The sequence below is a fragment of the Orcinus orca genome, chromosome 2 (assembly GCF_937001465.1).
Source record: "Orcinus orca chromosome 2, mOrcOrc1.1, whole genome shotgun sequence".
In the NCBI taxonomy this organism is placed as follows: domain Eukaryota; kingdom Metazoa; phylum Chordata; class Mammalia; order Artiodactyla; family Delphinidae; genus Orcinus; species Orcinus orca.
In genome coordinates this window covers 198,522,302-198,536,519 of record NC_064560.1, presented here as the reverse complement: position 1 = coordinate 198,536,519, position 14,218 = coordinate 198,522,302, and the positions used below count along the sequence as shown (strand labels likewise).

The 14,218-nt window shown below is 48.8% G+C and overlaps 1 long non-coding RNA gene and 1 pseudogene across 1 annotated transcript; one reads left to right on the top strand and one right to left on the bottom strand.

Annotated features, from left to right (window-relative positions):
- The first annotated feature begins 6,915 nt into the window (after nucleotides 1-6,915).
- On the top strand, nucleotides 6,916-7,012 carry LOC117200307 (uncharacterized; annotated as a pseudogene).
- Nucleotides 7,013-11,137: 4,125 nt separating this feature from the next.
- On the bottom strand, nucleotides 11,138-13,355 carry LOC117199810 (uncharacterized). Its single transcript, XR_004481143.2, has 2 exons — nucleotides 12,718-13,355; nucleotides 11,138-12,387 (listed from the first exon to the last, which is right to left on the bottom strand). It is a non-coding gene; the product is annotated as an uncharacterized LOC117199810 (long non-coding RNA).
- Nucleotides 13,356-14,218: the final 863 nt, after the last annotated feature.

Below are 14,218 nucleotides of genomic sequence, written 5' to 3'. Positions count from 1 at the left end.
CATTCCATGGGCTCATTCCCAGCACCAGCAGGGCCTGGCGCAACGTGGGTGCTTGGTTAATGGCTGTGAAAGCAACGCCTCACGTCCCGGGAACGCGGTGCCGGGTGGCAGCGGCGGCCGGTCCACAGAGCATATTTTGGATTTTGACCTTCCCAGCTGCTCGAAACCAGGCAGCGTCATTCCGTCGCCAGCGCGGGACTCCACCCACCTATCGCTCACCGGGCTACAGGACACTTTCTGATGAAGGTCGTCCTGGCATCCCCCCCTTTTCTGTCTCGGTTCCTTGTCTGATGAGCCTCTGGGTGAGTCTGGAATCACCCCGGGCTCCTGGCGACTTTGAGCCGGGCTGGACGCGGCTGGGGGGCAGGCGGGTGGGGGTGGGAAGCGCCCCTAAGGAACAGAGCGGTCGCTTGGCGCCCTCTAGTGGCGCCGTGGAGGACGCGCACCCCGGAATCTTTTCCTGTTGCTCCTAGGCCTCCTCCCAGCCTGCTGCCCCATCCGTCCCGGGGACGCCTCCAGGTTCACCTTCCCAAGGTCACCCGGGTGACTCGTCCAGGGTTGCAAAGCGAGCAATGGCGGTGACCAGAGGGAAATGCCAGCCCGTGGTCCAGCCTGCATCCCACCGCCCAATGATAAAGTTAGAGGCGATTGCCTCTAATGCAGACAGTTCAGTCTCTCTCCCGCGTGCAAGCCCCCCGGGACGCCTGCCGCTGCCCTGGCCGCTCCTCTGGAGGTACCCAGCCTCTTCTCTTAACTGAGAACTGTCTGTGTCCCCAGCCACGGCCACCGCTCCCTGGGGACGCTGGGCCCCACCACCTCTCATGGACATCGTCTCTGAAATCCTGCCCTCGCCCTCAAACGTTCCCTCTCTCCCTCCTGGGTTCTTCCCGGCCACGTCCAAGCTGCTCCAATGCATCCCTTTTTCGAGAAACCCCTGCCACACCTTCCTGCCAGCACTTCTCATGCTTTGCTGACTTCTTCAGGAAAACTCCTTGAAAATGAGCATAGGTGGGGACTGCCTCTCACCCAGCCCAACCCCCCCCCCCCCCCGCAAGTGCTGTTGTCAAGGTCACCAATGGCCTCCACATGGCCAAATCCAGTGACCAGTTCTGGGCCCTTCTCTTGCTCGACCCTTGGACGCCATTGACACTGCGCGGCTTGTGTGTGCTGTCAACACTCCCTCCCAGCCCTGTGACACTCAGTACATCTGCACACCGATGAGTCCCAACCTTAGAAGTCACATCTGCTGTTGTTGGGTGGAGTGTTCTAGAAAATGCCAATCAGGCCAACTTGGCTGAAAGTGTTAAGACCTATATCCGTGCTACTTGTTCTACCTATTGAAAGAGGTGTTGAACTTTTGGCTTATAACTGTGCAATTGTCTCTCTCCACGCAGTTCAGTCTGTTTTTGCTTCCTGTATTTTGAAGCTCTATTATTAGATACATAAAGCATTGTCGTGTCCTTTTCATGAATCGACTCCTGGATCACAGTGAAACGCCCCACTTTATTCCTAGTAGCATTATTTGCTCTGAAATTTACTTCATCTGATATGAGCACGGTCTCTCTGGCTTTCTCTGGATCAGTGTTAGTGTGATGTCTTTTCCATCCTTCGCTTTTAGCCCATCTGTGCCTTTATACTGGGTTGCCCAAAATGTGCGTTCGTTTTTTTCCGTAAGCTGGCTCTAGTAGCACTTAGTTGTCTTTAACTTCATTCGAAACAATTTTGTTAGATTGTACGTGACAGCTGTCACATCAGCGTGCATTTAAAAAAAAGTATCAAAATTGGTGAATTTCTGTGCAGCCATTTTAATATGGAAGAAAAAAAGCAACATTTTCAGCATATTATGCTTTATTATTTCAGGAAAGGTAAAAATCCAACTGAAATGCAAAAAAAAAGGTTTGTGCAGTGTATGGAGAAGGTGCTATGACTGATCCAACGTGTCAAAAGTGTTTTTCAAAGGTTTGTGCTGGAGATATCTCGCTGGACAATGCTCCACGGTCAGGTAGACCAGTTGAAGTTGATAGTGATCAAATGAAGACGTTAATTGAGAACAACCAACGTTATACATGGCTGACATACTCAAAATATCCAAGTCAAGCTATGAAAATCATCTGCACCAGCTTGGTTATGTTCATCGCTTTGACGTTTGGGTTCCACATAAGTTAAGCGAAAAAAACCTTCTTGACCATATTTCCCCATGCGATTCTCTACTGAAACGTAAGGAAAATGTTCCGTTTTTAAAACAAATTGTGACGGGCGGTGAAAAGTGGATACGGTACAATAATGTGGAACAGAAGAGATCGTGGGGCAAGCGAAATGAACCACCACCAACCACACCAAAGGCCGGTCTTCATCCAAAGAAGGTGATGTCGTGTACATGGTGGGATTGGAAGGGAGTCCTCTATTGTGAGCTTCTTCCAGAAAACCAAACGATTAATTCCAACAAGCACTGCTCCCAGTTAGACCAACTGAAAGCGGCACTTGACGAGAAACGTCCAGAATTAGTCAACAGAGAACGCATAATCTTCCATCAGGATAACACAAGACCGCATGTTTCTTTGATGACCAGGCAAAAACTGTTACAGCTTGGCTGGGAAGTTCTGATTCATCTGCCGTATTCATCAGACATTGCACCTTCAGATTTCCATTTATTTCGGTCTTTACAAAATTCTCTTAATGGAAAAAAATTTCAATTCCCTGGAAGACTGTAAAAGGTACTCGGAACAGTACCTTTTATCAAGAAGATAAAAAGTTTGGGGAAGATGGAATTATGAAGTTGCCTGAAAAATGGCAGAAGGCAGTGGAACAAAAGTGTGACTACTTTGTTCAATAAAGTTCTTGGTGAAAATGAAAGACGTGTCTTCTATTTTTACTTAAAAACCGAAGGTACTTTTTGGCCAACCCAATATTTAAAGTGGGTTTCTTATAGTTGGCTCTTGCTTTAAAAAAAATCCTATCTGACAATCTCTGCCCTTTATTTGCGGGGTGGTGTGGGGTTAGAGATATGGCTGGGTGAAGTCACCGTCTTGCTATTTGTTTTCTATTTGTCCCACCTGTTCTTTGCCCAGAAGTGAACCCTTGATTCCCCTCCCCGACACCCCCAGAGCTCCCCATCTCAGGAAACACTGCCTGCCTCAGCCAGGTGCTCACGGTGTTCCTTGGTGTCTCTGAAAAAACTCCCAGCCCCTCACATCTCCATCTGGTCCAGCAGCAAACCCTGCCACTCTCCCCAGACGCCTCCCAAATCGGGCATCTCTTCTCCACCTGCACTGCCAGTCCCAGCCTAAGGGTCTTCCCCTCTTTCTAAAATGCTCTTCCTAACAGAAAGACTCACAGACATAGAAAACAAACTTATGGTTACCAGTAGGGAAAGGGGGGTGGGGGGGAGGGATAAGATAGGAGTTTGGGATTAACCGATACACGCTACTTTATATAAACTAGATAAACAACAAGTTCTTACTGTATAACACGAGAAACTATATTCAATATCTTGTAATAACCTATAATGGAAAAGAATCTGAAAAAAAAATATATGAATCACTTCGCTGTACACCTGAAACTAACACAACACTGTAAATCAGCTATATTTCAATAAATTTTTTTTTTTTTTTTTTTGCATGGTACGCGGGCCTCTCACTGTTGTGGCCTCTCCCGTTGCGGAGCACAGGCTCCGGACGCGCAGGCTCAGCGGCCATGGCTCACGGGCCCAGCCGCTCCGTGGCATGTGGGATCTTCCCGGACCGGGGCACGAACCTGTGTCCCCTGCGTCGGCAGGCGGACTCTCAACCAGTGCGCCACCGGGGAAGCCCAATAAAAATTTTTAAAAAATAAAAAATAAAAAGAATGCTCTCCCTCCAGGGTCCTAAGGAGCTTGCTCCTTCTCTGCGCCAGACCTCTGCTCAAGCGTGACCCTTCAGAGGGGTCTTCAAAATAACACCACCACTGCTTACCCCTTTGTTTATTGCTTCATTTTCCTCCAGAGCATGTTTCCCTGCATGACACATATTTGTGCTTCTTGCTTAGGGTCTGAGTCCCCACCTAGAATGTGATTCAATGAGGTCCAGGGCTTGCTCTGGTTAACACTGAACCTTAGAGTGGGACAGTGGCTGGAACCGCGTCTTTGCTCACTGTGGGTGAGGAGGGAATCTTTGAGGCCTGAGGAAATAAACAGAGTAATTCTGTTCCCTTCAGGTGAATTACAGGCTGATTCTAAAAGAACAGAAGTTAAAAAAAAAAAAAAAGTGGGACTTCTCTGGCAGTCCAGCGGTTAAGACTCTGTGCTTCCAATGCAGGGGGCATGGGTTTGATCCCTGGTCGGGGAACTAAGATCCTTCATGCCACACAGCGCAGCCAAAAAAAAAAAAAAAAATACCAGTATTACTCAGCAGGTGTTAGCTACAAACACATCAAAGCCGATTTGTAAAGACACGGTCACAGCTTATTTCTATGATGTCACACGCACATGTTGATTGCCGCTCTAAGTCATCCCAGGTGTTTTGAGCTCATCTCCTTCCAAACCCACAATGCATTCCTTCATTTCCTCAAGACTTTGGGAAGAGGCGACACAAATATCAAGTTCTCGATGCGTCTTCATGAAGAGTTACTTGATGGGACATCTGGGGATTTGAGAGGTTGGATTACGTCCCCCAGAAGACACGTTGAAGTCCTGACCCCTGGAACCTGTGAATGCGACCTTACTTGGAAATAGGGTCTTTGCAGATGCAATTAAGATGAGGTCATTTTGGATTAGCATGGGCCCTAAATCCAATGACTGGTGTCCTTATACGAAAAGGGAAATTTGGACCCAGACACACAGACACACACAGGACGAACAATGTGTGACGACAGAGGCAGAGATTGGAGCGATTCGTCCACAAGCCAAGGGTTGTCAGCCGCCACCAGGAGCCGGTAGAGAGGCCTGGAGCAGATCTTCCCTCAGAGTCTCCAGAAGGAGCCAGCCCTACCAACACCTGGATTGTGGATGTCCAGCCTTCAGAACTGCGTGAGAGCAAATTTCTACTGTTCTAACCACCCAGCGTGTGGTAATTTATTACAGCAGCCCTAGGGAATGAATGCACCACTGTTCCAGAGACAGCTTAATAATTTGACGGCACACCGAATCCTGCATCATGGAAGCTTTAAGACTATGGGACGGAAGGCAGCTAGGTCTCCTTCTGCAGAAAACGAAGTTGTCTGAGACTTCCTGTGGCTGTGGGATAGATCACCCCACTGCAAGTCTGTCACTGTGTCCTCCGCAAAATAGAATGGGCGAGAGACCTGTGTGTCTGATGGGGCACAAAGATATGAGCTTTTGGCAAATCTTTTATGAGTGCCATTGCGACATGCTGCTTTCAGTGTCCTCATGCAGCATTCCGGGATTCACTCTGATATTGACATGGAATACCGTCTGGTCATTAAATGTGAGGGACCGGCAGAGCGAGCTTCATCTTCTGGGACCTCTGACACCTACAGCAGAAATTGCAGGTGCAGGTGGTAAGATTTCGCTTTCTGCCCCTCATGAAGAATTTGCTGGACCGCAAGCTGAGGGACGTCTAGCGCAAGGCTAGCTCTTTTGTTGGTTTCCTGGGACTTCCTGAATGGTGATGTGTGCTCCCTCAAACATAAGTTTCTGCTCCGTGCCCTCTCTTTCTGTTCCATCTGTTTGTATCAGCAAGAAACATTATGACCAGGTGGAGGCTTTGGGGGTTTTTTGTTTTTAAAGAATTTTATATTATATTGGCATATAGTTGATTTACAATGTTGTGTTAGTTTCAGGTGTACAGCAAAGTGATTCACTTATATATATACATATACATATATCCATTGTTTTTCAGATTCTTTTCCCATATAGGTTATTACAGAATACTGAGTAGAGTTCCCTGTGCCTTACAGTAGGTCTTTGTTGATTATCTATTTTATATATAGTAGTGTGTATGTGTTAATCCCAAACTCCTAATTTATCCCTCCCGCTACCCCCCTTTCCCTCTGGTAACCATAAGTTTGTTTTCTATGTCTGTGAGTCTGTTTCCATTTTGTAAATAAGTTCATTCGTATCAATTTTTAAGATTCCACATATAAGTGATATCATATGATATTTCCCTTTCCCTGTCTGACTTACTTCACTTAATATGATATTCTCTAGGTCCATCCATGTTGCTGCAAATGGCATTATTTCATTCTTTTTTATGGCTGAGTAGTATCCCATTGTATATATGTACCACATCTTCTTTATCCATTCACCTGTCGATGGACATTTAGGTTGCTTCCATGTTTTGGCTATTGTGAATAGTGCTGCTATGAACATAGGGGGTGCATGTATCTTTTCAAAGTATGTTTTTCTCTGGATATATGCCCAGGAGTGGGATTGCTGGATCATATGGTAGCTCTATTTTTAGTTTTTTTTTTAGAGAACCCAGGGGAAGGTTTTTCAAGTGATCTCTGCACTTGTAGTCACAGAACCCAGTAGAGCAAACTCCAACACACAACCTCATGGAAAGTAAGGGTAACTGTATCAATCATGAGAGGCTGGGTTATACTGCAGGGACAAATGACAGTCAAACCTCAGTGGCTAGAACATTTCTTGCCCCAGCTCCATGTCTATCCGGGGTTGGCTGTGACTTCGCTGCATGTGCTCTTATTCTGAGACCCGGGCAGATGGGACAGCTTCTATCTGGAGCACTGTCTGTTGGGCACTCTAGAGCCCAAGAGCCACAACTACTGAGCCCACGTGCTACAACTACTGAGCCTGCGCTCTAGAGCCTGTGAGCCACAAGTACTGAAGCCCGCGTACCTAGAGCCCGTGTTCTGCAACAAGAGAAGCCACCGCAACGAGAAGCCTGCGCACAACGAAGAGTAGCCCCCACTTGGCGCAACTAGAGAAAGCCTGTGCGCAGCAACGAAGACCCAATGCAGCCAAAAATAAATTTATTTTTTAAAAATTGGAAGGATACAGAGAAGGTGAGCACGATCCTGCACAAGGGGGACACAAATTCATGAAGCGCTCTGAATTTTTACAACAGTGTGAGTGTACTCAATACCACAGAACTGTACACTTGCAAGTGGACGGGGTGGCAGATTTTATAGTACATGTATTTAACCACAATTTTAAGGAAAAAAACTGATCAGGAGTAGTTTGGGCAGTGCTTGCCTTCTTCTCATTGTATAACTTAGGATATGGAATGAGCATCTTTTCTCTGCCATGGTGAACCGTCATCGTCTTTTCTAGGTCTGGACCAGCCTCCAACGTGACCTTTGCAGGTTGAGTGATTTGACACGTCTCTGAGTTCCTTTACCGCGAAGGTTTTTGCCAGCACCACTTCCTCGGCATCTTCTTCCTTCTTGTCCCTCCCCAGGTCCCTCAGCCACACACCTCCAGCCCTGGAGCAGCGGCAGAGCCTGCACCCCAACCCTCCCCTGTCCTCCTTTCCTTCTAGGACCGTCACCCTTCACTCCAGTTGCACTGCCAGCTTTATTAGTGTTTTTGGCACCCTTCCTGCACTTCCACCTTTTGGCCAATTCCCTGTGTCAATGATGCATTTTTGTAAGACATTAAGTGGGTTTATCACAGAAGGCAACACAACTACACACTTTGCTGGCTGTGTAGGAACTGAGTAGCAGGTGTGTGGTGACCAACAACTTTTATTTTTTAAATTTTTATTTATTTATTTTTTAATTTTTTGGCCGTGTTGGGTCTTCGTTGTTGTGTGCAGGCTTTCTGTAGTTGCGAGTAGGCAAATAGAGTAGGCAAGTGGGGGCCTACTCTTTACTGTGGTGCGTGGGCTTCTCATTGCAGTGGCTTCTCTTGTTGCAGAGCACGGGCTCTAGGCTCGTGGGCTTCAGTAGTTGTGGCTTGCCAGCTCAGTAGTTGTGGCTCACGGGCTCTAGAGCGCAGACTCAGTAGCTGTGGCGCACAGGCTTAGTTGCTCCGCGGCATGTGGGATCTTCCTAGACCAGGGCTTGAACCCATGCCCCTACATTGGCAAGAGGATTCTTAACCACTGCGCCACCAGGGAAGCCCTGACCGACTTTGAAAGTAGCGCCATGATGGGTTGTGGGTCTGAGGTGCACCTGCTGGTGATTTGCAGACTGAATAGCTTGCAGCACAGTTAGTACTTGACGCAGTTACTCACGTTAACGCATCGAGGTAACTGATATTTGACTATATTATTAACTATATTATATTAGTTTTATTATATATTATTATATTATATATAATTATTATATAAATAATATATAAAATAAATAATATATTATATATTAATATTTATAATATTATATAGTTATATTATAACTATATAATATATTAGTTTTATTATATTATATTATAATTATTATATATAATTATAATATAATATAATTATACTTATATTATAATTATAATATATATTAGTTTTATTATAATTATAATATATACTATATATATTAGTTTTATTATATATTATTATAATATATTATATATATCATTATATAATATATAATTATATAAATAATATATATAATAAATAATTATATATATTATTAATATTTACAATATTATATAGTTATATTATAACTATATAATATTATCTATATTAACTATAACTGATATTTGGCGTTATTTAACTAGACCACAGTAATTAAAATCTGTGCACATCGGAACTGTGCAAAGTAGGGACCACCTACACTGCCACTTTCCCTCTGTCTTCCTGCGCCTTCTCCCCCTGCAAGCAGGAGCTGGCCTGGGTCCCTTGCCGTAGGATTAAAAGCAGAAGGTGTCTGTGGGTCTTTCAGACTTTGATTTTTCCCAGAAGTCCTAGCCCCTAGGAAAACAAGGATGTAAGGAAAAGGAAAGAAGAACTGGAGTCTCCCTTGTGGGCAAAGTGTCCTGGAGAAGTAGGGGGCGATGAGGTATCCTGGGCCGTGGGAAGATTCCCTGGGCTGCAGTGGGAAGGCAGGTGACAAGGTCCCGGGCCTGCTGCCCACCAGCCCCCAGAGAGCAATGCAGGCTGTGCACCCAGGTGGTAGGACCCCAGGCAGGCTGGCCAAAGTGGTCCTCGAGGCTGGGGACAGCATTGCGGCATGGGACCCGGAGCCTGCAGTACCGGTGTGGATAAATGATGAGTGGCCAACAGGTCCCCACTCTCCCCTCCCCAGGCCCTGTCCCTGTGGGAGTCCTGACTTAGGAAGGGGCAGAACTCTGGAACTGACTTCTGTGATGCGCCAGTCCGTGGAATCGTGGAATGGGAACTGGGGTCAGAAATTAGGCTGTTATAGAAAACGGAGCCAGTGGAACTTCCTGCACACAAGTTTGTGGCCGGAGAGTCATGCTTGCGATAATCACGGCTGTGCTACCGCCACGAGCTGGCCCGATCTAACGGCTTTATCCGACACCCACAATGTTAACAAGGTAGCTTATTATCACCGCAGTTTGAAGACGGGGTAATAGAGCCGAAGGCAGAAGTAACCTGCTTAAGGTCTCACAGGCAGCAAGAGGCAGAGGAGGAGTTCAGACTCAGAGACTGCTTGTGTCTAGAGGCTTCTAACCACCAGGAGCGCGTGGACTGTCTTTTTTCCAGTCTCCACTGTGGCACCAAGCACAGGGGGGCTGCCGATGCTCCCTCCCTCTCCCAAGTGTCCCCTGGCGCCCACCTCCACTTTCCATCTGTAAAACAGTGATCACTGGCCTAGAGCAACTGCATAGCCATCCAAAACTCTGCTCACAGGGTTAAGCATCTGAGTGTTCACTTTGAAGAAAGAATCTCCTTCTTTACTCCAAAGGATGGAAACGTTTGATGGGGTGCTCCCACATTTTCAGTGGAATTCCCTATCTGTTGAGGTGTAAAGCACAGGGCAGTGTCCTGCTAGGTTGGGACTTTGCTGAACCTCAGTGCAATGATCCCTTTTCACCATGGGGGCAGAGGGGGGACACTTCCATGATTTTATTGACAAGACAAAACCTCCATTTTGCCCTGAAAGTGGTAGGATCTAAAGGGTTTCATCAGAAAACATGTACTATTTCCCTGATCCCAGTAGATGCTGGAATCCCCCTGCACTGCCAGTCAGCCTTCTTGTAAGTTTGACAACTGCTGTTTCTGTAACCTAAACAATTTCATATTCAATTTCTAAGTTGAGCAAGGAGGGGCCGTGGTTAAGCCATTTAACCTCCTTGCACGTCTGCTCCTCTTCCACGAAGTGAAGATGTGAGACCCCTTGCTTAGAAGCAGCACGTTTCCCAGTATCGCCCGGGCAGCTGTGCACGGCAACCTGGAGGCTGGGGGCTTGTCGTGCATTGAAAATGGGCCTCTGGGGTCAAATAAGGTTGGGAATCACTACGTTAGACAAAGCTTAACGAGTTTCTTCTGGACAGGACTTTTCAGAGCCTCTAGAAGGCCTTGTGAGTCTCTGCGGGGCAGGGGAGGTGTAGTTTCTTAAATTCCTTGGCTATGGAATTCTTTTGGTGCAACGTCAAAATCCAGCCAGTGCGGGGCTGGAGATTTACAGGTGATACCTGGAGAACACTGCTGCAGAACACAGACCCATGTGTTTAATAACCAAGGGTCACTACTGCAGCTTTTTGAAAAAGCAGGCAACCAGCGCTTCCCACCAATAGTTAATTAGTCCTCACTTTGACCAGACAGAGGATTCCGCAGTCACCCACCAGCCTCACTTGCAGGCCTGTTGAGGGACACCTTTCTCCTGTTACTAAGTTGGCTTTGGAGGGGTTTGGAATGCTTGGCTGGCACGGCAGTGGGTGGTGAGAAAGTCCTGGTTCTGGTAGGATCCTGGCGCTGCCACTACCAGCTGTGTGACCTTGGGTGAGTCTCTTAACCTCTCTGTGCCAAGTTCCCCTTATTTAAATGAGGCTAATGAGTGCAACTGCCCCTGGAGCTATGAGAGGAATACATGAGACAAAGTGGTCAGCACAGCTAGCCACTCACAGGAAACTTTTTTTTTTGCGGTACGCAGGCCTCTCACTGTTGTGGCCTCTCCCACTGCGGAGCACAGGCTTCGGACGCACAGGCTCAGTGGCCATGGCTCACGGGCCTAGCCGCTCCGCGGCATGTGGGATCCTCCCGGACCGGGGCATGAACCCGCGTCCCCCGCATCGGCAGGCGGGCTCCCAACCACTGTGCCACCAGGGAAGCCCAAAACGTAAGCATTTTAAAGTGTACAGTCAGTGGTATTAAGCAAATTTGTGTAACCGTCACCACTATCCATGTCCAGAATGTTTTCATCACCCCAAACAGAAATTTTCAATCCTCTAAACATAACTTCCCATCACCCCAACCCGAGGGGCCGCTCTGAGAAGGGTCGTTCTGGAGGGAAGCCCCTCCTCAGGGCCCCGCCCTCCCCCAGGACCCAGTGCCCCACTTGGCTGGCACCCGCCAGACACAACACCAAAACGCAGCCCCCAGCAGCAGCCTCTTCCCTAGCATTTTCTCAGACTTAAAGCCAAGAACAAGTTAAGCAATTACGTGCTTCTTTAACCTCTCTCAATACTGCACCTTCAGAATGAGAAAGTGAGGTGGACAATTACATGTGACACAGTATCCTTGATGGGATCCTGACACAGAAGAAACACACTGGGGAAAAACTAAGAAACTCTGAACAAACTATGGACTCTAGTTAATAATAATGTATCAATATCATCTCATCAATTGTAGCAAATGTACAACTAATGCAAGATGTTAACAATAAAGGAAATGGTGTGTGTGCCCGTCTATGTGTGTATGTGGGAGGCTGTAATAAGGGCACTCCCTACTCTTAACTTTTCAGTAAATCTAAAACTGATTGATTGATTGACACGTTGCGGGGCATGCGGGATCTTCGTTCCCCGACCAAGGATCGAACCTGTGCCCCTGCAGTGGAAGCTCGGAGTCTTAATCACTGGACTATCAGGGAAGTCCCTTTTCTTTTTCTTAATATAGTCTAATAATAGAAAGTGAAGCAGGGTCCGTTGTGATGATCTCATGTGTCAGAGAGCCCCTCCTCTTGAGGGCCAGACATCCTAACGGGCGGTGGGTGCCTTTGGTTCTGGGGAAAAGGATCCTGATGTGGCCATGCCTAGACTGCTCAGGGTCAGGCCCCATCCTGTACAGTGAAACTTGCAACTCTGGGCCGTGGCTCCAGCATCCTAATTATGCTCTCAGAACACCACAGGCCTGTAAATGTTTTCCAGACACTGAGGCTGATGATGGAAGCAGAGGGGACACGAGTGACAGGTGGGTCTCATGGACGAGGGCCGAGTCCCTTCTGGAGGCGCTGCACAGGCCCCCTCGGGGTGCAGGAGCCACTGCTGGAAGGCCTGCGGGTTGAGCAGGTTGATGCCTGGGTCCAACCCTGGCTCCTTCACTCCAGGCTGTCCGGCCTCGGCAAAGTCTCCCCATCTACGACACTGACCCCGCACCGCTGTTGGAAAGATCTAGTTAAGACAACAAAGTCAAGTGGTTCGCACCTAGAGGGTGCAGGCCCGCCACATACCCACTGTCTACGACTGGTCCCTGAAGCCATTCGAGGACAGGGGGCGCTGCTCGGCTCAACACGTGATCCACGGCCAGCTTTCTGGGCAGATGAACAGGGTGCCCGTTTCCCCGGGCCGCTGCGTCCAGCCAGGACTTCGCCCCGCTTCTTACTTGGCAGGCATTCCACTCACCCCGCCTCACCTAGACCTGAGGCAACCCTGTTCTCCCGGCAACACTGTACCCATGTCACAGGCGAGGGAACTGAGGGCCAGATCACCTTTAAGGCGGGTTCTTTACTCAGCAAGTGTTCGAACTCGACTTGCCCACGGCCGCGTGCGGAGGCCGAGACCGGCCGGTAGCCCGCGAGCTTCTGACTCTAGGTCTCTCCGGCCCTTCACCACTGTACAAAGACACCGTCGCCGCCTCGGTCAAGTGCCCGGGACTCGGCTCGGTCCAGTGCCCCATGGCCCCCTTAACCATGTGAGCCCTCGGACCAATCCGCAGGGCCAGGAGCGGGAGGCCTTGGGATTGGCCCATCCCAGCCGGGGGGCGGGACTCTTGTTCGGAGAGTAGAAGCCTCGCCTTTCCTCCCCACCCAATCTCTGTCATCCGCGTGAATCTCGCTCGCTCGCGAGACCGGTATCCGGTTGGTGCCTTTAACCCCCCACAATGCACCGGCGGGGGCGGGGCAGTCGTATTTTGGCACGTACTCGCGCGCTGCTTGCGTCATCTTTCCGAGCCGGAGATTAGGACCCTTCTGGGCGCGGGAAGTTTGCCCGGATCCCAGTTTCTGGATAATAGGATACGTTTCTTTAAATGGGTCCAAGGGCCTTCCATCGCTGTTCCTTCCCTGGCCCTAAGGCCTTGTCCCCGCAACCGTCTCCGAAGCGCTGGGTTCCGTCCTCACTGCTGTCTTGGCGTGGCTCGCGCTCCAAGCACTCATTTGTTTTTTCTCGTTCCACCTAGAGTAGGGATACTTAAGCTGTGGTCCTTGACTGGAGTTCCGGAGGCTGTGATCCGCTTCCAGGTATATGCAGAATAGGCTGTGTAGGAGCCCCTGGGGATTGGTGGGGGCGGAGGGCTTTCATCAGATGCTGAGACCCCTCACAGGACTAACAGGGCCCCACTTAGTTCGTCTGTGGGCTCTTTGTCAGCACGGGGCCTGGCACAGATGTCCTCAGATGCTTATTAGAGGGAAGAGAATATTCTAACTTTACTTCTCCCAATTACCCTCCGCACACTCCTCAATCTACTTCACAGGAACACTTGGTATCACTGCACACAGCTTTTGATTGCACACCTCCCTGGTGGGATCAGGCTCTTTCCTCTGCCGGATCGTTCATTCATTCATCCTTCCATCAAACCATGATGGAGCCTATGAACTAGCGAGTGGAGGGGTGGAGCACAGCGCCAGACACTGGAGACACAGTGGTGAACAAGACAGGCCCAGGCACTGTTCCCGCTGAGCTCATGGTCTCCGGGAGACACAGGGAGGTTGGGGCTGAGGGAAAAGCCGTGAGCGCCTCTGGATTGGTCACCAGGGAGATCTGAGACTGAAGGATAAATAGCTAATAACCGAGTCAGGGTGAGGGGGGAACGGCACGGGTAAGATTCCAGCCTGTCACAGGAGAAGAGGAGAGAAGAGAAGGCGTAGGGCCAGCGTTTTGACCCTTGGAGGGTTGCTAGGAAGGTGTGGACTGATGAGATGAGTGTTTTTGGAAGATGCAAAACCAGGGGTGCTCTCACATGAAGAGCTGGCTGGCTGTTTATGTGAGGGA